The sequence below is a fragment of the Cupressus sempervirens genome, chromosome 5, assembly GCF_028749045.1.
Source record: "Cupressus sempervirens isolate cs-2001-9-10 chromosome 5, ASM2874904v1, whole genome shotgun sequence".
NCBI lineage: Eukaryota > Viridiplantae > Streptophyta > Pinopsida > Cupressales > Cupressaceae > Cupressus > Cupressus sempervirens.
In genome coordinates this window covers 468,293,351-468,320,916 of record NC_143122.1, presented here as the reverse complement: position 1 = coordinate 468,320,916, position 27,566 = coordinate 468,293,351, and positions in this window count along the sequence as shown.

The window sequence follows — 27,566 nt, the reverse complement described above, 5'->3', positions numbered from 1 at the left end:
AAAAATTTGCATTGGAGTGTTGTTATAAATTGCTTCTACACTTTGAAAATGCAACAATAGGAATTAATTTCGTCAAGGATAATGAAATTTTGAGAATGAGAATGTTACAGAAAAAGTAAGGGAGTCATTTAATAGAATATCTATTTTTCTAGATGTTCTGAAAGAGGTCAAAGATGATCATGAAGAAAATGAAGATTGCAATACTAACATCATATCTTTTTATCAATAGTAGCAACCAAATTAGCTATTATTGATAAAAGATATGATGTTTTTTATTAAGGAAAATGGGTTTTAGTGGGGCCCTGGAACCCTACAACACTTAAAGATTAGCATATAAAAAATGCTTGAAGTATCAACAAAATAAAAGCCACATATTGAAATAACCCCTCACAGAAAAAAATAGATAAAACCAGATTAAAATAGGGAAGCAGAGAAAAAAATCGGGAAAGGCCCAAAAGCTAGGAGATCAGCTCAGGCAATTTCTCTAAGGATTTTGCAGCTTGAATCTCTAGCTCAAACATTCTTCGAGCCACCTCTTTCAGGTCTAAAAGATCTTTATCAGGTTCCTAGATGTTCTTCTTCTTTGTGTTGGATCTAGTTCTCTTCCTCGATCCATCCTTAGGAGAATTGTCTTTGCCATTGTTGGGAGATTGGTCATCCTCCTTACCTATCTTGTGTTCTTCAATTTTATTTATGAGCACCTTTATGTTATCATTTCACACTTTTAGAATGTTATATCTTTGCTCACCAATTTTCTGCAGAGTGCCCTCCATGGTCTGAACTCTACTCTTCACTTCCTCCACTCTGTTTTCCATATCCTTTACCTTAGTTATCCTATTTTGTGTGTTGCAATTATCCCTCTCCAATCTTCCCACTCTGTATTTGAGCTCCTAGATTTCATGGTAAGTCCATTTAGTGGTTTGAGAGCTATCAATAGCACTATTTTTGCATTGTTAAGCACATCCATTTAAGGGTTTTCCTTGGTGTTGTCACTCAAAATAATAAGGGCAAGGTCAATGAACTCCTCCATTTGAATTTTTCCCTCCTTATTTTCCTTAATTAGAGTTTTAATTATTTCTCTCTTAAGCCCCATCCTCGTAGAAACATTATTGAAATTCCTCCAAACCACATTCCTATTTTTGCCCAAAATCATAAAAGTGTAGTGGATGGACCCAAATTCCTCAAAATCTTGCTCCTTCTCTTCCTGCCTCCCCTGTCTCTCATCTTCCTCCTCAATATCCTTCCCCTCCTCCTACCTTTCCTCCTTAGACTCGATATCTCTCCCTCTTTTCAACCTCCTGAAAGGCTTGCCTGTATAATCCTCCTCTCTATTGGCAGGTACCGTAATAGTAATTTTTCTCTTTCCACCTATCTTCTCATATCCCTCCTCTCTGAGAATAGTATTTTCCTTCCCATCAGCACTATCACCCTCCATTTCCATGCCCTCTACCTTCTTATTGTAGTCTCTATTAGACAAAATCTTGATTCCTTGTTTAGGGTAAGTATTCTCCTTTTTCACCTCTTTTTTTCTCCATTTTGACTCTGTTTTTCCCCTTTTTATGTGGTGGGGTGACCTCCTCCTCCATATTTGAATGCATCTCTTGGCTATCCTCAGTATCAAAAGGGGTATAATCCTCTCCCAATACATCTGGCTCCTCCTTACCCTCTTTTCCCACCTTCTTATTCTTAATTTCTTTCCCCAAAGTCTTAGCCTTAAAAAATCCATAGATTAATAGCAAAAGTCCCTCATGGAAGGTAGGATTACCTATGTGCTTCTCCCTATAGTCATTGATATTTTCATTAATAGATGAGTATAGGAAAAAAGGAATAGAAATCTTCACACTATATCGAAAATGGTTAAGAAGCACGAAATGATGAGTGTAGAAGCGGTTGAATCTCATACCGAGGGAAATGTACTTGATGATAACCCTTAGTATAAACCACCATAGTTTTTTAATGGAGCTTGGTAGGTAGTAGGTTCTTTTCTTCACTAATGCCTTTTTTTCCTTTACATCCTTGGTAAATTTGATCATCGTTTGCCCTGAAATCTGTCTATCCTTGTAGAATTTCTTCCCAAAAATGGGTATTCCTTTCACCACAGATATAACCTCCTCTATCACCATGAAATAAAACTCATCATTCTTAACACTCCCCTCGTTCCAACTCTTGATCAGGCTTCACATAATAGAGGGATTCCACCCATGAAGTCATTCTATGCAAGTGGTAATGCCACCTTTTTTTAAAATGCTCCACACCTTAGATCACTAATGCCACTTCTTTGCTTTGTCCTCAAGTTTCCTCCTAAGTCTTTCCCCCACCATGTTTTCTTCCTTTCAGTAAATTTTTCTTCTGGTAGTGATATGCTTTGAAACCTGATTCCAATTGATATGAATGATTCTCACAAAACTCCTTTTCACCTTATGTACTTGATTCCCAAAATCTGGCCTCAAAGTGTGATGATGAAACTTAATAATGAGTTTTGTGCTTTAGCAATCATACTTACACATCATTTTTTGGCTCATTTCCCATAACAAAAACTTTAATTGACCTTTAATGTTTCCCAGTCTGCCTAGGATCCTCTCTCTTTCTATCAACTCTAGGATTCCAACAGAATATTATACCCGTTAATTCACTTCCTCATTTTGTCATTCTTGATTGCCCAGTTGGCCAACCTGTTAGCCACTTGATTAGCTTTGCTATACTCATGAGACACATATATATTATCAAAATAATTAAGGATCTGAATGCTATCCTCAATGATATTCACTATCGTCTACGTAGGCTCATTCTTCTCTTTAAGAAAATCAATGATATTCGTGGAGTCTCCTTCCAACTAAATATTTCTGACTCCTATATCTCAAGAAAGTTTTATTGTTTGATGTGCCACTATTGCCTTCACATAGTGGTTAGTTTTCATACCAAAAGGAGCCAAAATAGAAGCAATTCCTTTTCCCTTAGAATTTCTAATGATTCCCCCCACCCTAGCCTTACCAAGGTTTCCTTTGGTAGCTCCATCAAAATTAGCTTTACACCAACCCTCAGACAGGAGAGTCCATTTGTAGTCCTCCCTATTATTTCTATTAATTTCCTTTGTGTTGAGAAGAGGGTTATGATTTTTATTGGTAGTGAAGTTTTCAATCAAAGCATGAAGGCTTTTGTGAAACACAACTTTAGCATTAATTTTTTTCTCCCTAAAGATTCTGTTATTCTACTCCTTCCATACTCCCCAAAAAACATGAGGAAAATTCCATTCCCACAACCCCTTATTTATATCCCCATCAGCCCCGTGGCACCATTTTTCAAAGAGATTAGTAGTGGTATTAGGAAAACACTAGGTCATTTTGAAGAAAGACAACAAATAGGACCATATTTCTCTGGTGAAGTGGCAATGAATAAAGATATGATCTACACTCTCAGTATGGTTTTTACAAAGAATACATCTATTAGGCATCATGTGCCCCCTCTTGGTGAGGTTGTCCACCATCAAGATGTGGTTTTGGAGCATTATCTAGAAAAAATGTTATTTTTGGGAATAAGGCCCAAATACTAGGCTTTTGCCTAAACATGAATAGTTTCCTTGTTATGCATGGTTTCATAGCCTAAGGAAACACTATAGTTTCAACCCTTTGTATCCCCCCAATAATGGCATCCTTGTTGTGAGACACAGGGATATGTCTAATCATGTCCATTAGTAGCTTTAGCTCCTGAGACAACTTAGTTAGATTCACCCATTCATTATTCTCCCCGTAGTCACTCACTTTACAACCAATCCTATCCATACAAAAGTTTTCCCATCTATTAAGCAACTTGATGTTCCATAATAGTCCTTACCTAAACCAGTCATCATGCAAAAAATTTATATCTTCACCATTGCCCAATTTCTACTTTGCTTTCTTAGTGGCCATGCCCTTCGTCCTCGAGATGCCATTCTAGATATTGGATCCCCTTGGGTCAAGCTCCCTACCTATGAATGGTTTGAAAATTATATTAGCTACATACTTGTCCTTCAAAATATCCCTCCATTCCCTTGTCAAGTTAAAAATCCTCCATATCTATTTAGCTTGAAGAGCCCTCTTGAACCATGCCACTTACAGATACTTCTTATTTCCTTCAACACTGGCCCTAAAGGAAATTTCTTTGAATGGACTCCAAAGTATCTACCACTTTTGTAGGAATAGAGGAAAGACTTAAAGCATAAGTAGGAAAATTCTATAGGGTAGATTTAATCAGAAGCACTTTGCCTACTTGACTCAGGGTGATGCCTTTCCAGCCCACCAAATTTCTATTGATTCTTTCAATGATATTGTTCCAAAAGAGGTTAGGACATTTGGTCCCAAGAGGGAGCCCCAAATAAGTAGAAGGAATAGAACCAATATCACAACCCAAAATGCCAACTATTTTCCTCTATCTATCAACAGGGGTGTTAATAAAGAAAACTAAGCTCTTTCTCCAATTAATGAACTAGCCAATGGCTTTGGAATAGGTGTTGAGAATGCTCTTCACATTTTTAGCTTCTTTCATCAAATTTTCTCCCCACAAAATGGTGTCATCCATGAATTTCTAATGAGAGAAAATCAAGGGACCAGACGATGGTTTTAAACCAATAATATCCTCTCTACTCCTTTTGTCATGAATGAGTCTTCCCAGGCATTCTTCCAGAATGATAAAGATGATTAGTGAAAGAGGGTCACCTTGCCTAAGACCCGTAGAAGATTTAAAGAAATTAGAGGGGGTCCCATTTAACCATCACCACAAAAGAGGGGGTGGAGATTAGTTGAGATATAATCTTTCTAGTTTTATCATTGAAACTAAAAGCTTCCAAAATTTTATCCAAGAAACTCTATTCTACCTTGTCATAAGCCTTAGATAGGTCCAGTTTGAGCAGGAATCCTTCCATTTTGATTGCATCTAAAGAATGGATCACCTCATGCACTGCAATGATGAAATCAAGGATTTGTCTACTAGGGACAAATCTTTATTGTTGAGATGCAATTATCTATGGTAGTAATTTAATCATTCTATTAGTTAAAACCTTTGAAAATATTTTGTAAAAAGAGTTGCAGAGACTAATAGAACTAAAATTTTCAAAAGAACCTGCACTTGTGAGTTTAGGAATCAAAACTAGAAAAGTAGCTTCAACCTCCTTAAGCAAATTCCTAGCTCCAAAAAAATTCTGAATCTCTTAACAAGGTCATCTTTAATAACTTCCCAATACATTGGGAAGGAAAAAGTTGGGAAACCATCAAGGCCAAGAGCTTTTTTAGCTGGTAGAGTGAAAAAAACCTCCTTAATTTCTTTAAGCTTTGGAATAGCCACTAGAAACTTATTCCAGGTAGCAGTAATAACATTGGGGATGGTATTGAGAATTACCTTTTGCTCTCCCAAGTTTAACTCTTTGGATAGGATAGAAGAGAAAAAACTAATAGCTTCCTTTGCAATCTCTTTATCTTGCCTTATAGAGTTGACCCCCTTCTTAATACCACAAATTCTATTGGCCACATTATGTTTCATAGTAGAAAGGTGAAAGAAACTAGAGTTCTTATCCCCTTCCTTTAACCATACCAATCTTGACCTCTAGCTCACAAACATTTCCTATCAGCAAAAATAGTCTTTTCAGCATTGAGCCTACTATCATCATAACCCACATTTTGTATCTCAAAAATCCTTTCTTTTGATTGAAAAATGTTCCCAAAGTCCATTTTGTTCCACTTTCTAATCGCCATTCTAATGTTTCTAAGTTTTTTAGCCACCTTATACATAGTTGTACCATCCACATCTATAATCCACCAATCCCTAATTTTTTCATATAGACCGAGGTGTGCAGACCACATCTTCTCAACTCTGAAAGGGAAAGCCTTTTTCCTATTAATAGTTTCTAAGGTGAGAGCAATAGGGGAGTGATCCAAGCTTAGTCTCACCATAGAAGAAAGTTTACAATGATAATGGTTCATCCAATCTAAGGTTATAAGGTCTCTATCTAACTAACCTGAATAGAACCTGTTCCAAATCTCCTATTAGACCAAGTATATTTTCCACCTCCTAACTCAAAGTCCAGAAGGGCCAGGTCACTAATCAGATCTGCCAAATGTTGTCTGCTTTCCAAATCTGGGGGGAACCCACCTAATTTCTCCATGGCCAAAAGAGGGGTATTAAAATCTCCCATAATAACGCCCTTAGGATCTCCCAACTTGGCCATCATATTACAAATTTAATACCAATAGAGTCTTCTACCATTCTTAGTATTTGGGGCATAGATATTCATGATAAAACAACTTTCTTGATCCTTGAGATATTTTAATTGAATAAGCAAAATGTTACCTTCATATAAAATAATATCCGCTTCTAAGTTTTCCTTCCACATCAAAAGCAAGCCTCCTAAAGCGCCCTCATAATCAGTAACTATAGTCTTCATCCCTTTATTGAAAATAATACTTTCAACTTTCTCCTTTTTTATTTTAGTTTCCTGAATCATAAATATTTTTGGCCTATGATCCCTTATCATATTCCTAACAATTTCTTGTTTGTGGATTCTGTTGAGTCCATGAATGTTCCAAGATACAACCTTCATAATTTATTTTGGGAACATGTTTCTTGGATGGTTTTTTGGGTTCCATCCACTATATTTCTCCTTTTTTCTTCTTTTCTAATTTGATTCAAGTTCTTCCTACCTAGAGTATTGGATTTATTTCCTATGTCAACTTTAACTATGCTCCTTGTAGCGGCAGGAGAGACTAGTGATGGTTCCCTGCTATTTTTCTTTTTCTTTTTCTTAATTGTTATCCAAGGCCCCACATTGTCATCTTTGCAACTATAAAATAGAGCCTCCATTCTTGAAATTTTTCCAGGAGTAGAAGAGGAAACCATCTCAAAAAAATCTTTTAATTTTCCTTGGAGACACCCAAGTGCTTCTACTTGAGTTTGGTTCCTGAGATTGAGAAGGGCCATGCACTTCCAAATGTCCCCCATTCTCCTAGGTGTCTACAAATGATAGAGTCCTCATTACTTTCCACCACTATGATCTCTCCTTCCTTAGAATCCTTCTTGCCTCCTTCATCTTCCTCCCCTACCTCAGGATCTGCGATTTTAGAGTTGGTCTCAAAATCTCCCTTTCTACTATTGTCTTTTTCCATTTAGGCCTCTTGTTGCTCCTTATTCTCATTTGCATTTTTTCCTTCCTAGCTCTAATTATTAGGAATGCTAACCAATTTGTCATCGAGTCACTCCCCTAGAGATTCTCCCTCTGAGATCTTTTCATTGGGAGCTTTCTCCTTCCACATCTTCCTTATACCATCAACTCAATTTAGTCCTTTTTGTTGATTTTGGGTCTCTTTTCTTTTTCCTTGGTTGTTTTGAGTCTTACAAAAAATTTCCTTTTCTATAAAAATAGGGCATAATTTGGCCTTGTGTCCTCCTTTTTTTCAATGGAAACAAGCAAAGGGCACATTTTCATAATCTATCTATTGCACACGCCTCCTCAATCTTGACTAGAATTTAATCACTTCTAGCATATCTTGGCCTTCAACCACCCCAACACATATTCTAGCATAGGTGAGTCTTTTCTTGGCTACTGTAACTAGATAATTTTCCCATCAACCAGTTTCTTGCACAAAGAATCTTTGAGTAATCCTTAGGGCAAGAAAACTTGTAAGACATAAAACATTTGACCATTGTTGTAACTTCAACATGTCCTTTCATATCCCACTTGTTCTTAGAAAATATGTGAATCAAATCTATGTTTGGCCTAGGACCTATGAACTTGCCAATGAGAGTTGCAACCATACTCAGAATATTATGATCAATGAACTCAGAAGGCACTTCTAAGGAAAAATTCCCCTTCTCTTTGTTTGAGATATCTTTAATCTTGGGGAAAGAGGATTTATCGAAAGGTTTGACACCAAAAACATTCATTCATCATCCCAAAGGACCTAGCGCACCTCTAGATGCTCTTTGTTTTGGGACATTACCTTCTTTTTCACTTGGATCTAGTTGCCAGGTCTGTGGGTCCCCATCTTCTGTCACATCCCCCATTTCTTTATCATTTCCCTGGTCCAAGCTCGTAGTTTGATCATCATGTTCCTTCTCTACAAATTTCCTACTCAATGCTAAATTAAAAAAAAATTGCTTCCTCCACTCCGCTCTGCTCATGGTCTTTTTTATTCAAATGACAATGTTTTATAAAAAGATATGATGTTATTAATGCATGAAAATTTTATTTACATTATGTAAACTATTATATACTTGAATATTATCATGCACACTATATTTTTTCATTATATATATTTTCCCTATTTCTTTCAATTGTAAATTGTAACCCTTTTCTTTAATATATGTATTTAATTAGTTATAATTCATTAATTTTAACTAAAAATGATTGTTTGGTAACATAATTAGATCTACTATTAAGTTTTTATTAATATATTTATGTATTGATTCAATCTCATTATGTTTAACAAAGAATTATTACTTTATAACATTAAAAATAATAGGATATATTGAATCATATATCTGATTAAATTTTATTTTTATATTTAAGTCATTGAAATAAATTATTATTAAATAAAAATAGATATAAAAAGAAGATTTGAAATATTGAATTAAAAAAAAATTCCAATATTGTTTAGCCATTGAATAATAGATAAAATATTATTATATAAGATAAGTTATTTTAAAATATTTAATACAAGAATATTATTACATAAAATTTTCAAGTTTTTGTATGTTTATAAATTTTAATGTTAATACATGTAATATCAAAGATTTTTATACATATATATTTTAAAAATTGAATTCATAATTTGGTTATTAATTTGTAAATTTAATAAATATAATATACCAAATTTAGCCCTCATGTTAAACTAAACCTACACTAAGCAAGTTTACATTTATTTAAAACTAAATAAAATATTATTCCTTGTAATATTTAATACTAATCTCCAATAATGAATTTAATTGAATACTACCATGTTGAAAACATAACCTAAAGGGTGTGTGTGTGTGTGTGTGTGTGTGTGTGTGTGTGTGAGAGAGAGAGAGAGAGAGAGAGAGAGAGAGGGAGAGAGAGAGAGAGAGAGAGAGAGAGAGAGAGAGAGAGAGAGAGAGAGAACTCTTACCCTTTTCTAATAACCTCATGATTATAAAGGGTGAAGTTGGAGGGGAGAGATGTGGTAGAGAAAAAATGGGGAGTGACAATATACGTTGAACAATGTGTAGTGTGCATAACTTACCCTTTATCACATACCCAAAAAAATATTTTTCAAAATAGTAAACCATATTAAAAAGCATGTGCAAATTTAATTGAACACAAGATACCAAGTCAAACACAAATAGACTAAAGGAAATGTGAGAAATAGTGTGTGAGAGAGGTGAGGTAGGGATAGAGGGTAAATGGGAGGAAGAGATAGTGAGAGTAGGAAAGGGACATGTGCGAAGGAGTGGGAAAAGGGGAAGAGAGTGAGACACATGAACTTGAGTCAGAAGGTAAATAAAGTTCAAAAATTGATGAGATAGTATGATAGCTTTTATGATTGGCTTATTCAATTCTTGCATTCAACTTAAGAATAGTGCTAACCTTAATAGGGAATATATATAGGATAACCAAAGCTTAATCTTGAACATATCATTGAAACTAACTCAATCCAATTCATCTTAAGTACTAAAATATAACATTTCTTTAGACTTAACTAAAAATTAAACATAACCCAAAGTTAAACTCCATTGAATACAAATCCTAATAAAATAAGATAAAATAAATAAGAATACAAAACAAAATTTAATCGTATACATAAACATATAAAGCCTAACTCTCAAAATAAACTATTAGCCTTAACATTAATGCTAGACTAAATCCATTAAGAGTCCCTAATATTGAATGAATATGAAATCTAGCTCTAAACCCTATTGTAACCTAATTTTGAATGTAATTCAACATAGTCTTACATAATATTTTGACTTAAAATCATAATTGTAAATTAAAATGAATTATACTCCTTTTCATAATTGAATAATACGCCAAATTGTAACCTAAATCTAATCATCAACCCAAATATAGCATTACAAAAATACCAAATTGTACCCTTACGCTATGCCAAATCTTATCAAAATATGAATATGAAAATGTAAATGTAATCTACCCCTTTTCAAAATTGAATATTAAGGTAAATTATAATATAAACCTAACCGTAAAATCAAATATAGAGAAAGTCTATAGATATTGAGGCTTTAATTTACTATTAAAAAATGTTTCACATTTAAAAATTAAAGCTTTGATATCTCTTAGGTTTCTCTATATATATTATGTAACATATAATATACATAGCTAGTACTAAGCACTCACACAAGATGACATAAAAGAGTGAAATGTGATACAATACTCAATGCATAATAGATATATCATATGGGAGAAAAATATCTATTTTTTGTAGAGTGCTCTAAGAGAATAAAGAGTTTTGGTTAAAAGGTTATTAAGTGAATGGTCATGATTAAGAGGTAAGAGGATAGTGGATAAATTATGAGCCTAAATGAATAGTTAGGTGAGATTTATTGGGATTAAGGTGCCCCAACCTTGAGTTCTAACATGTTAAATTATTTAATCAATTGATTTATCTTAATTAAATAACTTCCTAAGTTATCATTAACTTTGTGGGATCTCATGGTGTTGTTGATCTCAGATTGGTTTTGACAAGTGAGTGTCAACACACTTAAGTCATCTACTTAGTTCATACCAAACTAGTAATACATGCCGAGCACAACATGTAAATATTAGACCATGCTAAGTTGCAATGAGTGTCGAGTCACTCATGTGCTGAGTAGATAGACCATGTTGAGTGATTTAGGATTCAAGTAAATAGTGGATGCCCAGTCTTGTAGGTGCCGAGTCACAACAGAAATATAGTGCATGTTGAGCATCAAAGACATCATATGCCAAGTGACATAGTTTTGACAAAAAATTTTGTAATGGCACAAACAACTATGTAAACCATTTTTGAGCTGACTTAAAGATAGATTTTGATATTTTGAAGATAATGGCGAATCTCTATTTGGATTCCCTATGCAATTACACACAAGCAATAAGAAAATGGGAAGGATTAAGTGACAAAATGGATGAATCTTAGCCATAGATTCATACCTAACCCTAAGCCACCTAAGTATTCTTAAGGAGGATGAAGTCCTAAACTCTTTAAGAACATAGGAATGAATAATGAGTGTTTAAGGAATTGAAGGAGCGAACAAGATAGTTTTCATGTAGAGCATTAATGGTGACTTAGAATTGAGAGTGAATTACAAAATTAGTTAGATAAGAATAGAGGATAGAGAAAAGGATACAACATTGAGACATCCGATCATGAAGTATCAATTAGATATTGTTTAGAGGTGATATGTTATCATGCAAGACAATGCCAATCGCAGGATCTATGCTGAGACATTTTAGCAGGTGACTTCATTTAAATCTCTTAACAGAGTAGTCCTAACAAGCTGTATGAGATCCTTTAACAGGGTACTTACTTAGTTGTAAGTTGAAGTCCTCTAACAAGGCACACTTCTAATAGGGTGTTGAAATCCTCTAACAAGGTAAGACCTAACAGTCTTTGTAAGCCTTTAACAGGGCAGACCTTTCATACGGTAGATCATGTTACATGGTCAAAACATTGTAACCTTCATTGGATACACTTTATTACCGCATTAGTGAAGATTTTTGGGTGTCATCCCCACCCCAATTTTACCTTCTCACTTGGAGGGTTTTTGGGTAATCATATATGGTGTTATGTGTGTGATTGCTTACATGTTTACATGATTTAGATGTATGCACTTTATGTGTTATTTCAGTTTATCTATTGAATGCACAAGATGGATGTATGGTGAAAGTTTTATGGGTCCAAGTTAAAACTACTAATCCACACCCAACCCCCCCCCACCCCTTAGAAGTTTGCCTTTCCTATTGTAATTCCAACAATTGGTATCAGAGATTTGTTCTCTAAAAGAGAAGCTTTATAGCTTTGAGGAAAGATCTTGAAATAGAAGTCTACAAGTTGGGAAAGACTATTGAGAACCAAGAGATTGAAATACATCTTATACTACATCAATTGAATGAAGAAAGAGAAGCTTTAAAGAGTTCCTTGAAGAGAAGGAAAGAGATTGTTATTACAGAGAATGACACTCAATACAAAGAGATAGACACTACCAAGCTATTTGTAGATAGTGACTCCAATGAATTTGATGCAACACTCATAGATCTAATGCAAAAGAATAGAGTCCAAGCTAATGAAATCAGAAATCTCAAGATAGAACAAGAATCACAAGCTATACTGCTATGTGAGGTGATTGAACAAAAGAAGAAAGCTATGGAAGACAAAGCCATGATTGAAGAAGACAAAAGAGGTTTGGCCAACAGACTATAAGAGAAGTGAATAGAACTAATCAAGATCTCCAACATTCAATTGGATACTCTAAGTCAAATGATGAATGCCAACTCTGAACTGAATGCCAAAGGTATTGAGATAACTACATTGAAGTTGCAAAATGAACAATTGCAGAGTGACCTAAAAAGAGAAAAGAATTTTTTTGAAAGTTTCAACAAACCAAATGAAGCCATCATATACTTTGAGCAATTATTGAGATCCCCTAGATCCAACAATGACACATCAAGACTAGGCTACACAAGCACTGAAGAAGGAGAGTCATGTAAAGTTGCAGAAGAAAGGAACATCAAAGGTAAGAACACCAGACCTACTTGTCATAATTGTGATAAGAAAGGACATACTACCAAAACTAAAAATTAGAATGCTAAGCCTAAGAGCATGGTTCAGTGCTATAAGTGCAATAAGCAAGGTCATCAAGCACATGAATGCAAAATTAGGACCATGAACACATAAAGATTTGAAGGATATTGCTACAATTGTCAAAAGCTTTTGAATCCAGATCCAAATCCATGTGGTCATCAAACAAGAAAACAAAGGTAAGGAACAATGTCAACTCCTATAATTGGAATTATAATACAAGATAAGTTGTCATTATTGTCAAGAATATGGACATGTTCCTAAGAATTGTATTAGGACACACTTCAGTGGTAACTACAAAAGGTGGTTGAGTCAAACTACATGCTTTAGTGTTTTAAGAATGTTCATGTTAGTAAATATTGTCAACTAGGTCAAAGGCACCAAGTTGTGAATTTGATAAACGCAAAGGCAAGGTAGATGTTAAACACATCAAAGATAAGATGAAGAAAACATTGAAAAAGAAAGATGTTTGTAGCACATCAAATGAAGAAGGGATCACTTCACCCAATGGGTGAAGTGATCACACCTCATCAAACTAGGCAATTAGAAGGTATGTGGTATTGATATTTAAAGGTTATATCATACATTAGTTCCAAAGGATATAGTAATGAAAAGACTAAATTAGCATGAATAAAGATGCAAGATGTTGTTAGAAGTCCAAGACAAATCTTTAAGTTTTTCATGTTGTTGCCGAGTATGAAACATTTCCTATGTATACCAAGTGGAATGTAAGAAGATTCTAAACTAGTAGTTTGGATATTTGATGTCCAACTTGTAGTAGCTATCGAGTAATGGAAATATCAATGGATGTTGAGTGAATACAAAATTGGTTAATATCGAGCTTACAGCTGTGTATGCACTCAACATTAAATGCAAGGTTTTCAAAGGGTATATGATCAAATTTTGCTCATTCTTCATCATTTCAAATTTGAGAAAGAGTGAGAAAAGTAGAAGGCGATTCAAAAACCTATTCAAAGCATTTGTAGATATTTTATTAGTCATTTCATGCTAGTTCATTAGATTTCACAAGGTATTTATCAAGAGTTGAGCTACATAGTTTCAATTTTCATAAACCCTAGTTTGACAAGATGGCATCTAGTTCAAAAAATGTTGAAGGGAAGGAAGTTTGAAATGTTCATCTTGTTAGTAATGAAGTTAAACAACCTATGTTTAAGGCCATTCCTAACATTGCTTATAAACAAGACCCATCTAGTGCATTATCTATGATCTCGCCAAACGTAATAATGGTGCAAGATGTGAGGAGATGCTATAATTTCAAGATTGGAAGCATTGGAGACATGAAAATTAGGGATGCATATAACAGGTTGTGTAAAAATAGTGTTTTGAAGGAAGAGTACAAAATTGTTGAGAAAAAGGGTTTAACACGAGCCCTAGATTTTCCTAATGTATTTAAAATAGAGTGGTTTCAAATTATGCTGAGCCAAATTCATGATGGTTCTTTATGACTAGAGGGAGGACCTATAAAAATATCCAAGAGAATAATCCATAGGGTTACTAGCTACCCAACCCTAGATCGACCAAAGACACTTAGGAGTGATTCCAAGGAAGTCATTCAAAAGAACACTGGAGCAAAATGGAATACAAGAGACATGACAATAGATACAATTGCTAATCCATTGTTAAAATTTGTTGTAAGGGTAATCTCAAATAAATTCTATCAATCTAGTAGATTGAATAGTGCACCTTGCATAGCTCTGGACACAGGTTACAAAATTGTAAAGAAAGATCATACATATGATCTGGTAGAGCTACAATTGCAACAACTGATGGAGAACCCTGGAGCAATCAGGAAAACCAAGAGTGCACAGTGCAAATTTAGTTCCATGCTAGTTTGTATATTCTTTTATGTACAAAAAACATTCCCCTCATTTGGTACTGTAGGATGGAAGACATATAAATCAATTGTAGTGCAGATCAATGAGTACATTGAGCAGCTAGGAGAAAACTTTGAGTCATTGATGACAAGTTACTTTGAAGATTTCAAGAAGTTGATGAAGGAAAGCATGAGGATACCAGTTTCCTTAATGGAGAAACATTATAATGTTGTATTTTTTCTTGTTGATGCTAACTACACATTTGTACAAGCTACCACACCAAGGGCAGGATGGTTGAGACCATTTGGTTATGAGGTTAATGTAGATGAAGCCTCAAAAGCAATAACAACTCTACTTATAGAGGAAGTAGATAAGATTCCAAAAGTTTTTGGAAACTATGAGATGGTGAAATCCAAGATTGTCATGGAATTGAAAACTACCTCTACCATTAAGAAGAAGGATAAGATGGTAAAGAAATTGAAAGCCAAATTTGGAGAGGGTGTCAAGGAGGAAGATGAAGAAGAAGAAGATGAAGAAGAGGAAGATGAACCTCAAACTCAAGCACCTCTAGCTTTAACTCAAGGCATGGGAGAAGACAAAGAGGAGGAAGAGATTGAAGGTACTAAGGGACAAGAAGCTGAGGAAGCACCTACTCCTGCCGAGTCAAAGAAAAGGAAGGCAAAGGCACAGCCAGTGGCAAGGGCAAAGAAGATTGTCAAACCTAGCTAAGCCAAGCCCATTGCACCTACCACCAGAGCCGGGACACATACAAATACTTAGAAGGCCAAGGAAAAGAAAAAGAAAATAGAGAAAGGAGGATAGGAATAGAAAAGATAGAGAGGAAAATATTTGGCTTAACTAGATTTTGATAAAGAGAAGACAGAATCAGATGACAACAACCAATTCAAAGTGGTAAGTCACAATCCTCTATCAGATCTTGAAAACTTATGTGAAAATATCAAGAGCAATGTTGATTTATTAGGTTTTAGTCATATTAATTTTGACAAATTAGGTAAGGAAGAGAAGAACCAAGTGGAAGAGGAATTATATGCCATGATGTCAAAGTTCAAGAACACACGACTAGAATTTGCCAACTCAATACCTAAAAGCTTATATGATATTGTTGAGAAAAAATGGCATTATTATCTAAATTTGGAAAGACAAATCAGGGAAGCAACACTAGCCCAAGTAATGCAAAAGTTGAAAAAGGGACAAACTGCTAAGGTAGTCAATAAATATGCAGTTAGGTTCACACCTAAATATAGAGCCTTTAGCATTCTCCAAAATGATATTGAAGATGTTGTCAAGAAATCAACTCAAATATGGAAACTCATTTATGGGTTGACCACTGTCAAGGAAGGAGAAGTTGACCCTTCAAAGAGTAAAGATGATGAAAAAGATGATGACAAGGAAGATGATGATAAGGAAGATGATGAAAAAGGAAATAAAGTTGGTAGAGAGATAGAAAAATAAAAATATGATAAGGCAACATCTGAGCAACAACAAGATGAACAGAGTGTGCAGGACACACAAGTGCTGAGTGTTAGTCCTCCCCATGACACAACCAAAACCATTGAAACCATAACTGTAAAGGATGTCTCTAATCCATCAGGTCAAAATACCAATCCACTTACCATAGAATATTTAAAGAAGATCTTAGATCAATCTACATTACAAGCCAAACTATGTGGTAATCCAATTTTGGTTAGTATAGAGGAATTGCAGAAGGTAGTGACTGATGTCACAAGGGAAAAGGTGAATCCACAAGAACCACATTCAATCATCCCTTCAATTACTCATGTACAACCTTTGGTTCAAACAATAGTATACACATCCACCAAGGTTGATACAAGTATTAAAAGTGATACTGTTGAGAAGAAAGAAGAAGAGAAAGACACCACTACAAGACAACGAGAAAAAGGATAGATAGATTCATCTATACCTACAACACAGAAACAAGGTACTAGCCAAGTCATAGTGATAGACTAGGGCAAGCCTAAAGAGAGTGAGCTAATACTAAAGGTGAAGGAACAAGTGTCCATCCAAGCACTAGTAGCCTTACCAGCATCTAGCACTCCTTCTACACAAGCTCTTTAGATGCCAAGCGCAGAAGCCATTCCATTGCAAATCTTAGTGCCAAGCCCAAGCTCATAAAAGGTAGAAAAGGTAATACATTATGGAGATATAACTCTTGATGAAGAAATTGCAATTCCAAAGTATGACTATGATACTATGAAATCAGAACAAATAGGCATCAAGAAATGCTTAGGAGAGAACATAGGTAGAAGCAAGCGCTTTAAGATACCAAGGACATCTTTCTAGATGCATTTAGTCTGTCAAATCTTGAAGAGACCAAGACACTAATAGAAAAAATGATAGATATAGTGGAGAAGGTCAGCAATGATGACCTTGATACAAATGCAAAACTCTTAGAATGGTCAAAAAAGAAGTTTCAAAATAAGGTGAATGAGAAAATATCTAGTGAGATAGAATTGACTTAAGTTGCACTGGAAACTAAGGTTGAAGAGGTGAAGAAGGTACTAGAGAATATACTCTATTTGTACACAAAACTATGTGATCCTAAACTCTTCACTCAAGAGACCAGAAGTCACATTCTGAGTTTGGAATGCAGAATTACTACATCAAGTGCCAGCCTACCTACAAATCTAGCTCAGAGTGAGAAGCACTTTAGGACACCACTTCAAACACAAAGTCAATTAGTTGTGTTGACAGTAGATCAGGCTAGCATAAGAGCCAAATTGATATGCATATAGGCATCTCTCACCCCACACATGGAGATAATGCACAAGGAGCTAGGCTATGCTGAGACTTTACTGAAGAAAGACCCCAATATTTCTACTTTAGAGGGTCTAGTGCACTTTGTTTCCAAGCTTGCAATCCAAATTAAGTCATTGGATGTTGCATGTGATAACTAGAATGCAACTCTCAAAATCATAATGGATGTCCATAAATCCTTTTTGGAAAAACACACTATAAGTGTATAGCCCATTTGACATAAGTGTCAAAAAGGGGAAGATAGTACAAAAATATGGGGGAGATAGAAAATATGATAGAGAATATGAGGGAGATAAAGAAAAGAGGAGATATATGAAAGGGGGAGAAATACCATGAAAAGATATCAGCTAAGGGAGAGCATGAAAGAGTATCAACACATTGAATTCAAAGTGTATCAATAGAGACACATTTACTCAGAGAGGAGCACATATTTTGGATACATGATAGATCTATTAACTTAGGGGGAGTTATCAAATTTTGAAGTTTTGTATATAAGTCGAGTCATGGATATGTTATGCTCAAGAAGTTAAGGATAATATTGTATATTCAAGTGTTTTTGACACTCATGTCAAAGGGGGAGATTGTTGATCTCAGATTGGTTTTGACAAATGAGTGTCAACACACTTAAGTTATTTACTTAGTTCATACTGAACTAGCAATACATGTCGAGCACAACATATAAATATTAGACCATGTCGAGTTGCAATGAGTGTCGAGTCACTCATGTACAGATTCACTCAAGTGCTGAGCATATAGACCATGCTAAGTGATTCAGGAGCTAAGAAAATAGTAGATGTCAAGCAGTGCAGGTGCCGAGTCACAACAAAAATATAGTGCATGCCAAGCATCAAAGACTTCATATGTCGAGTGACACAATTTTGACATATTTGTTTTTAATGGCACAAACAACTATATAAACCATTTTTTAGCCGACTTATAGAAAGATTTCAATATTTTGAAGATAAGGATAAATCTCTATTTGGATTCCCTATGCAATTACATGCAGCCAATCAGAAAATGGGAAGGATTAAGCGGCAAAATGGATGAATCCCAGCCATAGATTCATACCTAACCCTAAGCCACCTAAGTCTTCTTAAGGGGGATGAAGTCCTAAAATCTTTATAGATAGAGGAATGAATAATGAGTGTTTAAGGAATTGAAGGAGCAAACAAGATAGTTTGCATGCAGAGCATTCATGGTGACTTAGAATTGAGAGTGAATTGTAGAATCAATTAGATAAGAATAGAGGATAGAGAAAATGATACAACATTGAGACATCTGATCACAAAGGATCAATTAGACATTGTTTAGAGGTGACTTGTTACCAAGAAAGCAAGTGCCAATTGTAGGATCTATGCTAAGATATTTTACCAGGTGATTTTAGTTAAATCTCTTAACATAGAAGTCCTAACAGGTAGTATGAAATCCTTTAATGGGGTTCTTACTTAGTTGTAAGTTGAATTCCTCTAACAAGGCACACTTCTAATAGGGTGTTGAAATCCTCTAACAAGGTAAGACCTAAAAGTCTTTGTAAGCCTTTAACGGGGAAAACCTTTCACAGGGTAGATCATGTTTGATGGTCAAAACATTGTAACCTTCATTGAATACACTTTATTCCTACAATAGTGAAGATTTGTGGGTGTCATCCCAACCCTAGTTTTACCTTCTCACTTGGAGGGTTTCTGGGTAATCATATCTAGTGTTATGTGTGTGATTTCTTACATGTTTACATGATTTAGATGTATGTGCTTTACATGTTATTTCAATTTATCTATTGAATGCATGAGATGGATGTGTGGTGAAAGTTTTATGGGTCCAATTTTTAACTATTGATTCATACCCCCCTTGCCCCCCAACTCTGAGAAGTTTACTTTTCCTATTGTAATTCCAATAGGTGTGATGAAAAATTTCTTATTTTTTAAGGAAGTTTGCATCTACATTGAAGATGCTAAGTTTTGGACAAATATTGTAATATATTTCCATTTGGAGTGGAAACTAAATTGACAATTTCCTATGTCAACTAAACAATTTATGGTTTGGAATTTCTATTATGTATTGGATTTTTATTATACCAATTGGTATTTATGGGGGAGTTCACTTTTAACAAGTGGTGTGAGGTAACAGAGGTTCCTATTCTTGGTCATAGTAATTTCTATGTTGTACTTGCATTATATTCGGCAAGATGGCATTTATGGATGAGATAGGTCTTGTGGCCTTGGAAATTCCTATGGGCAACATGTTATGGAATTAGCGAGTTATTTACATTATGTCACAACTTACATTTTAAGTGTTCAAGATCGATATTTATTGATAAGTAGTAGATATTTTTCCACAATAAGTCAAACTGCAATATTGTTGTTAGGATCTAACCATGTAGTTTAATGGTTCTGGTTATGGACCTCCTCAAGTCCAAAAAAGTGGATAGACCCCATTATAGTAAGAAAAATTTGGAGTGTGAGACTAAGGGGAGTGAATAGGATGAGGACTTTGATGAGGATACAAAGGATGAGTTTGTGGAGATAGAGGTTAAGAAGATAAAAAAGCTTGATCATGGAAGCTCATCTGGGAAGAAAAGGAAGATTAAGGAGGTTGAAACTAAGATGGATATGGATTTTGAAGAGGAGCTAGAAGAGGGCAATGGGAAAGTGGCATCGCTAGTAGGGTTACTAGAAACAAGGGGAAGAATACGAATAGGTTTTCAAACATACCTTTAGATGATGAACCTCTTATTAAGAGGATGGAGCAAAAAGGGAAGAATGTGCTTACTCAAGGGAAGGATGATGTTAAAGGGCCTGAGGAGACTGATTATGAAAGAGAAAAATTGGGTGGGGATGAGGATTACCTAACTCATAACAAGGACGATGAAGACTAATAGTTTTTGAAAGGGATCTTTGGTAATCTGGGGCTAATGAAGAGGGACATCAATAGTTTGCAATAGCAGATGTAGGACATTTGGAGAGAGTTTGACTAGCTCAACAAAACTACTACAGGGGAGAGAACTCTAGGACAACATATTGATAGGCTTTATGAGGTGATCGGTAATGCTGAAGGGGTTAAGAATCTTATGAAATGTGTTCCACCCTTGGAAGCCAAGAACAAAGCTTTGGATCAGCTGAATAAATATTTCCAAAAAAGGTTGGATGGTTTGGTTAAGTGACTAGATAATATGGAGAAGATGGTTAAGAAACTGGCTGATTAGAAGTATTCTATTTAGAAGACTATGGCAGACAACATTAATACTCTTCTGAAAAAAAAATGAATAGGGGAAATTTCAAGGCTCCAAGGATGTGAAAGATGACCATGGACCTAGCATGCATACTAGGGCTACTTCAAGAAAGATTGAGGTTGTCAAAGCTAAAGAAATGGATGATTTGAAGGCCTCTGCAGATAACATGAACATCCTTGTAGACCAGGCAATGGATTTACTAAAAACCTTGTAGCTAGTTTTGTGCTTTATTTTTGTTATCTTTTCCTATTGGTTATTTTTTGGCTACATGTTTTAGCTAGTTTTGTTCTTAGGTATTGATGCACAGTTCTTCTGAATTTTTTTGGCTTTTGTTATTTTGTTCCTTTGTATAAGGTTTTGGGTCCTTTAAAACCTATTTTTACTTAATCAAAACTATGTATTTTTTTGAGTCAAACTCATTGGCCAATGTTTCATGAGTAGTGTTTCACATGAGCCCATATCTCATGAGAATGAATGACACACTTAGTACTCATTAGATCTAGGTGATGCTTACAGAGGTGAAGCATCGAGACTTCCCTAGAGGTCACCCATCTATTGGAATTCTTTAGAATAACTAGGGGGGTTGAATCAGTTATCCAAGGTCCAGATGTATAAATAAAACTTTTCATAGCTTAGTGAACCCATAAAACATTCATACCCATGCATGTATCCATAAGATTATGCAAACACTTAAAAATTTTAGGTTACTGTCAAATCAACTTGCAGAAATGTAAAACATGAAACATAACAGATTCATCAGCACACTTGACACAATAATTTATGTGGAAACCTAATTTGGGAAAAACCACCAGTAACATGCTACTCCTTTTCACTCTTTTGAAGTGATGCCCTGTGAAAGGCCAACCTTGTTAAAAGTTACAATACACACTGTTAAATGTGACTCGATTAAGGGATTTCAATCACCCTGTTAGAAGTGAGCCTTGTTAGAGAACTTTAGGCCATTCACTTGGAATGCCACCCAGTTAAAGGATTTACAAATGACTGCTAGGTCAACCTTAATCCAAAGGATTTACCCTATACTGATACAATTGTTAGAGAGTAATAGTAGAGCTTTGATTTGATACAACTTGAAACTTCTCTTGAAGATTATAGATCTCTATTCAGTCCTCCATTCTGCATGGCCTTAATACTTTGTAGCACTAATGGCTTGTTCACCCTTCAAGCATTCATCTCCTTGAGCCTTCTTGCCTAACATGCCACTACAGACTCTTCTCTTGGGTCACTTGATGAAACAAAACCCTTAATTCCTTCTCTTCCTTGGGTTCTCACACATGAAAACTTTGCTTCATGACCAGACATTCCTATAAATAGGAAATTAGGATATTTTTCCACTCATTTTCCATTGTCTAATTTAGGGTTTGGATGGATTAGGTAGGATACAATGTATCTACCCCATATCTTGTATCTCTTCTAGAAACTTCTATTTGAATTCACCTAAAAATAATTTATATCAAGTTCTATGCCACTAACTCATCATCCTTATCTTCCTCTTGGTTTACAAGTTTCAAGAAAACAAACTTTTTAGCTTAGATTCGGCAAATCTTTGATCTTTAACATAATGTAGCACCTCAACATTATCAACCTTTTGATGCTTGGCACATACTACATTGCTCAAGATCAACTATAAAATCACTTAGCATCAACTAAAGTTTATTGATGCTCAACATCAACTAAACTTTACTTGGCATCAATTATCTTGCTCAACATCTACTAGAATTTGTTTTCACTTGGCTCCAACTGACTTTCTACTTGGCTTGCACCAACTTTGTTTCACAACTACTATCCACTTGGTCAAGCTTGGCAAAAAATCTTTGTGTAACTCATTCTTCTAAACTTTTTAAGTGTAGTCAAAATTTGTAACCTTAAGTAGATTATCAATTCATCATGTCATCACTGTCTTAACTGATCCTTGTACTTCATTTCATAATCATAACTCAACCTTTCCTCTAGGTGCTTTTGTTACATTTTATTGATCAAATCCTCTTCATTAATCAACTAAGCGATAGTACTTGAATCTTATAATGAGTTGTCTTACCAAAAAATAGCAGGTTTGACATCAGCGACAAAACAATAATTGAAACACATAGTCTGCTTCAAAAATATCCTTCTTTCAATAATCTTTTCAATCATATTTCAACACCATCCCAGTACTACTCCAACTTGAGCACACTTAACTATGGAGTTTCCTCCATGGTTAAACTCACTCTCCTAGACTTTTTGGGAAGTCACCCATCCCAGTACTACTCCAACTTGTATGCACTTAACTAAGGATTTCCTCCATGGTTAAACCCTTTCCACTAGCAAATGGATTTGCTAGCAGAGTGGATTTGACGATGGAGGAAACTCCATAGTTAAGCTTGTTGGAAATTTGGCTAAGGTAATATGTTAGGGTTGTCACTTATGAAAACATATAGTTATTTTGAGATAAAAAAATGAAAGGATGAGTTTAAAGTATGGTAATTCAAAGAATTATCTAAGTACATATCAATGAAATAGAGAACAATCAACTTATTTTGTTTAGCACAGTTCACTAGAGGTACTTAATATTATGCACATTTACAAGAACGAAGAACACAATGTATACAACATGTGGGTAAAAGCACTTAATATTTAATTATATATGGAATGAGTTATTGCAGATTTACCAAGACAAGAAAGAGTGAAAGGTGAAATAAAGACATTTTGGCTAAGAAATTGCTTTGTTTTACCAAAAGAATTACCTGAGAATGTTGGGATGACATCCTAGATGTTAACCCACATGTAGAAAAAGATAATTCAAAATACTTAGTGAAGTATCAAGCAACAAGGTTGATAGAACAAAATTTTGGGTATAAAGGCAAAACATTTTGTTTAGCAAAGTGTGGCATTGTATTGTAATGATATAATGTTGAATGCGTACTTTGTGTAACTAGTATAGATGTGAAATTGACTCTATTTTGGAGAAAAATAGTTGTCTAATTAGTTAAAGAAAGAGCTACAAAGGCTTATCAAATATTGAAGATATGAACACTGGATAAGGTTTTTTATCTATCTATATTGATAACATTGTATAGTTGTATATTCATGCTTGAAAAATGGGATTTTCTTGCACTCTTTTGTATTGTAATACCAACTCCTAAAAGGGTTGAGTCTTCTAACAAGGTCTAGTCTTCTAATAAGGATAGATACACTATAAAAATGTAATAGAAGTACCTAATAGGGTCAATATCTTTCACAGGATACTTTTGATTAGTGGATCATTTTGTCAGTACCATCCCCACTCGGGGTTTTCCCTTGGATAGGGTTTTCATAGTTAACAAATAATGATGTTATAAGTTGCATTGTGTTATTCTTATGTTAACTTTTCAATTTGATCATGTATTAATGGGTATGTGCAAGATTAGGGTGGGCCAAACTATACCCTTAAGTGGATGTGTTAAATCAATAAATCATGTTTATGTCAACTTGGCATGCAACTTTGAACTAGTTATAAAGTTTATATTAAAAAGTTGTAAGAATAGAATCTGTATAAAATCGAGTTTAGTTTATAAACTACTAGGTCTTATCTAAAAATAATTTAATCTGATCAATCAAAATTGTATTTTAATATAGCAGTCCAAACAATTTAGGACAAAAATAAGAAGTAGGTGTATGTCTCACCACCCTAATCATAATAAATAATAATAATTTTTTATAAGATTCTAGATATCAAAAGTAGACTCATGCTTGAATGTGACACATATTTTTGGATATTTTTACTCCAAGGAAATAATTAATTATGAATTTTATTGATATAAAATTTTTAGGAAAAAAGAGGCTCGAGTTTGACCATCGTAACTAATTCAAACATTACCAAATTTAATTTTTCTTTTTGTTAATTATATTAGGTAAAACATAGAATGAGACACATCTTTTAGATTTCAAAAATGTTTTACAGTTTGAAAATTATAGTTACTTTTCAACCAGTATGTAAATCAACACCTTATATGTATCTTCATTTACAAATAAGTAATAAATACTTGTCGAACTAAAAATTTGATAGGAATTGTATCATTGCAAAGCTGAGAATGTCCTCAAGAAATGCTTTTTGTTTCAAGGAATTCTGATAGATTAGAAGTCACCAGATACTTTTCGAACTCTGAAACAACCCTAAATGCTACAAATTCACACTTTTTGAGTTGGCCAAGGAGGCTTGGTCATTACCAGGCCTAATCAGATACCTGATATATCGGGTATCTGATTAAGTCTAGTATCTAATATATTCGATCTACTCAAAATATTTGATACCCAATAGATTACTGCTAAACTAGTGAAAAGAATCAAATTGAAAATAGATTGCATCGATTAAAAGTTAAGGAGAGGTCTAGATTATCTCCTCCATGCTCCATGTGATATACAAATTGTGTCTTTTTTATTATTACAAATGAGGTTCTAATCAACAATAATATGTACTCTTTCAATTCTCTTTATAATTAAAAATTATTGTATATTTTAATGGGATAAATTATTGTATTTAATTTATATAGTTTATAAGATATATTATTACACTATATTACATTATAACATATTATATTATATTATATAGGATATACTAATTAATTACTATAATACATACAATATACCCATTAGAAGGACTATAATATGTCCCTAGGGGTTCTAGGACCCCTAGGAACATATGTTATCATTGAATGGGTTTGAAGGGGTCCTAAGATACCCTATGACCCCTTTCAATTCATTAGATGACATCATATGTTATCATTGAATGGGTAAAAATGGGTAATAAGATACCCTCTAACCCCTTTTGACCCATTGGAATGAATATAATATGTCCCTAGGGATCTTAGGACCCCTAGGGACATATGTTATCATGGAATAGGTCAAAAGGTATAATAGGATGCCCTATGACCCCTTTTAACCCATTGGATGTTAACATATAAATGGATCAAAATGGGTCATAGGGTATCCTATGACCCCTTTTGATCCATTATATGTTAACATATAAATGGGTCAAAATGGGTCATAAGGTACCCTTTTGACCTATTAGATGTTAACATATGAACTATTAGGGTTCTACGATCCCTAGGAACATATGTTATTGTTGAATAGGCTGAAAGGGGTCATAGGGTACCCTATGATCCCTTTTGACCCATTAGAATAAATATAATATGTCCTTAGGGTTTCTAGGACCCCTAATATATATGTTATCATGGAATAGGTTGAAATGTGTCATAAGATACCCTATGACCCCTTTCAACCCATTAGATGTTAACATATGAACTCTTGAATGTCCTAGGACCCCTAGGAATATATGTTATTGTTGAATGGGTCAAAAGGGGTCAAGGGTAACCCATTAAAATTAATATAATATGTTCTTAGGGTTCTTGGGACCCCTAGGAACATATGTTATCATTAAATGGGTTCGAAGGGGTCATATGATACCCTATAACCCCTTTCGACCCATCAGAATGACTATAATATGTCCCTATGGGTCTTAGCACCACTAGCAACATATGTTATCATGGAATGGGTCAAAAGGGGTCATAAGGTACTCTATGGCCCCTTTTTACCCATTCAATGATAACATATGAACTCCTAGGGGTCTTATTCAATGATAACATATGTTCCTAGGGATCGAGTTCATATGTTAACATCTAATGGGTCAAAAGGGTCATAGGGTACCCTATGACCCCTTTAACACATATAATGGGTATAAAGGGGTCATAGGTGATGCAGGAGCATCCTGGGTTGCCTTGTAATCCTACTCATTTTTGTTTATTTTTCTTGTTATTGTCGAGTTCCTATGTTGGTCAAGTTATGTAGTGTGGGTCGAGTTGTCTAGTGTTGGTCGAGTTTTCTTTCACGTGTCGAGTGAGCTTGTTATTTATTGATGCTCTATTCTTTCTTTGACCAAGTTTGTCTATGATTGGTTCTTAGTTTGAGCCGACTTATGTATTTAATTTGGAGCATAAATTTAATGTAAGGATCTTGTCTTGGGAAGTGTGCAGACCATTTTAAGGTCAATCTTTTTGTTATGTAATGATCTAGAATCTTTTGTAAGCCATTTGGCAAGTATAAATAGGGGTAGTTGGTGTAGGTTTGGTAAGGACTTAGAGAGTTGAGAATAGATGTTCCTAAAAGAGTGAATTTGAAGCTAAATCGTCGATTTTGAAGTTATAATTTGTATTTGGCTGTAACCTAGAAGGCCTTACAACTAGAAATGTATGTTGATAATTAGATGAATCAATAAAATATTTTTTTTCCATCTCCTTGGTGTTATTATCTATGTCATTTTCTTCCATTTTGTTACACATCGAGGTGGTTGGATAGTTAGGTGAGCCTCTAGCCCTAGTTGTTTCATCCCTCCTTGTGTCAGGTGGTATTAGAGTTTGGGGCTCATCCTTGTGGAGATTGGATCGTGTAGAACCCTAAGTTGGATTTGGTTCTAGGGTGACATATTTTCCAATTTGACCTATAAATTGTAGAGGCTTATGATCTTGTAGGAACCTGTTTGTAAAGATGGTTCAAGGAAGAGAAATGTCAACACTTCTATTATGGACATGTTGAGACAAATTGCAACCAGATTAGATGTTGTGGAGACAACCCAGAGGAGAGGAGCGCATCTTGTTGATGTGAGTGATGATGAAGAAATAACATCAAACTCTAATCCAAAACCTCAGGAAGATCAAGATGAGGAAAGATTATTGAGAGTATTGTCTAGGGCACATTCAAAGCCTGATGTGGAAGTTGTTCCTTATGATAAAAAATTGGATGAAAACATTATGTTGGATTGGATCTCTGATATGGAGAAGTTCTTTGAGTTTGAAAATACTCCTAATAATAGGAGGTGAAGATTTTAGTTACTAGGTTGAAAGGTCATGCCTCACTACAGTGGGAGCACTTGCAAACTAATAGATAAATAACAAGAAAAGAGAAGAT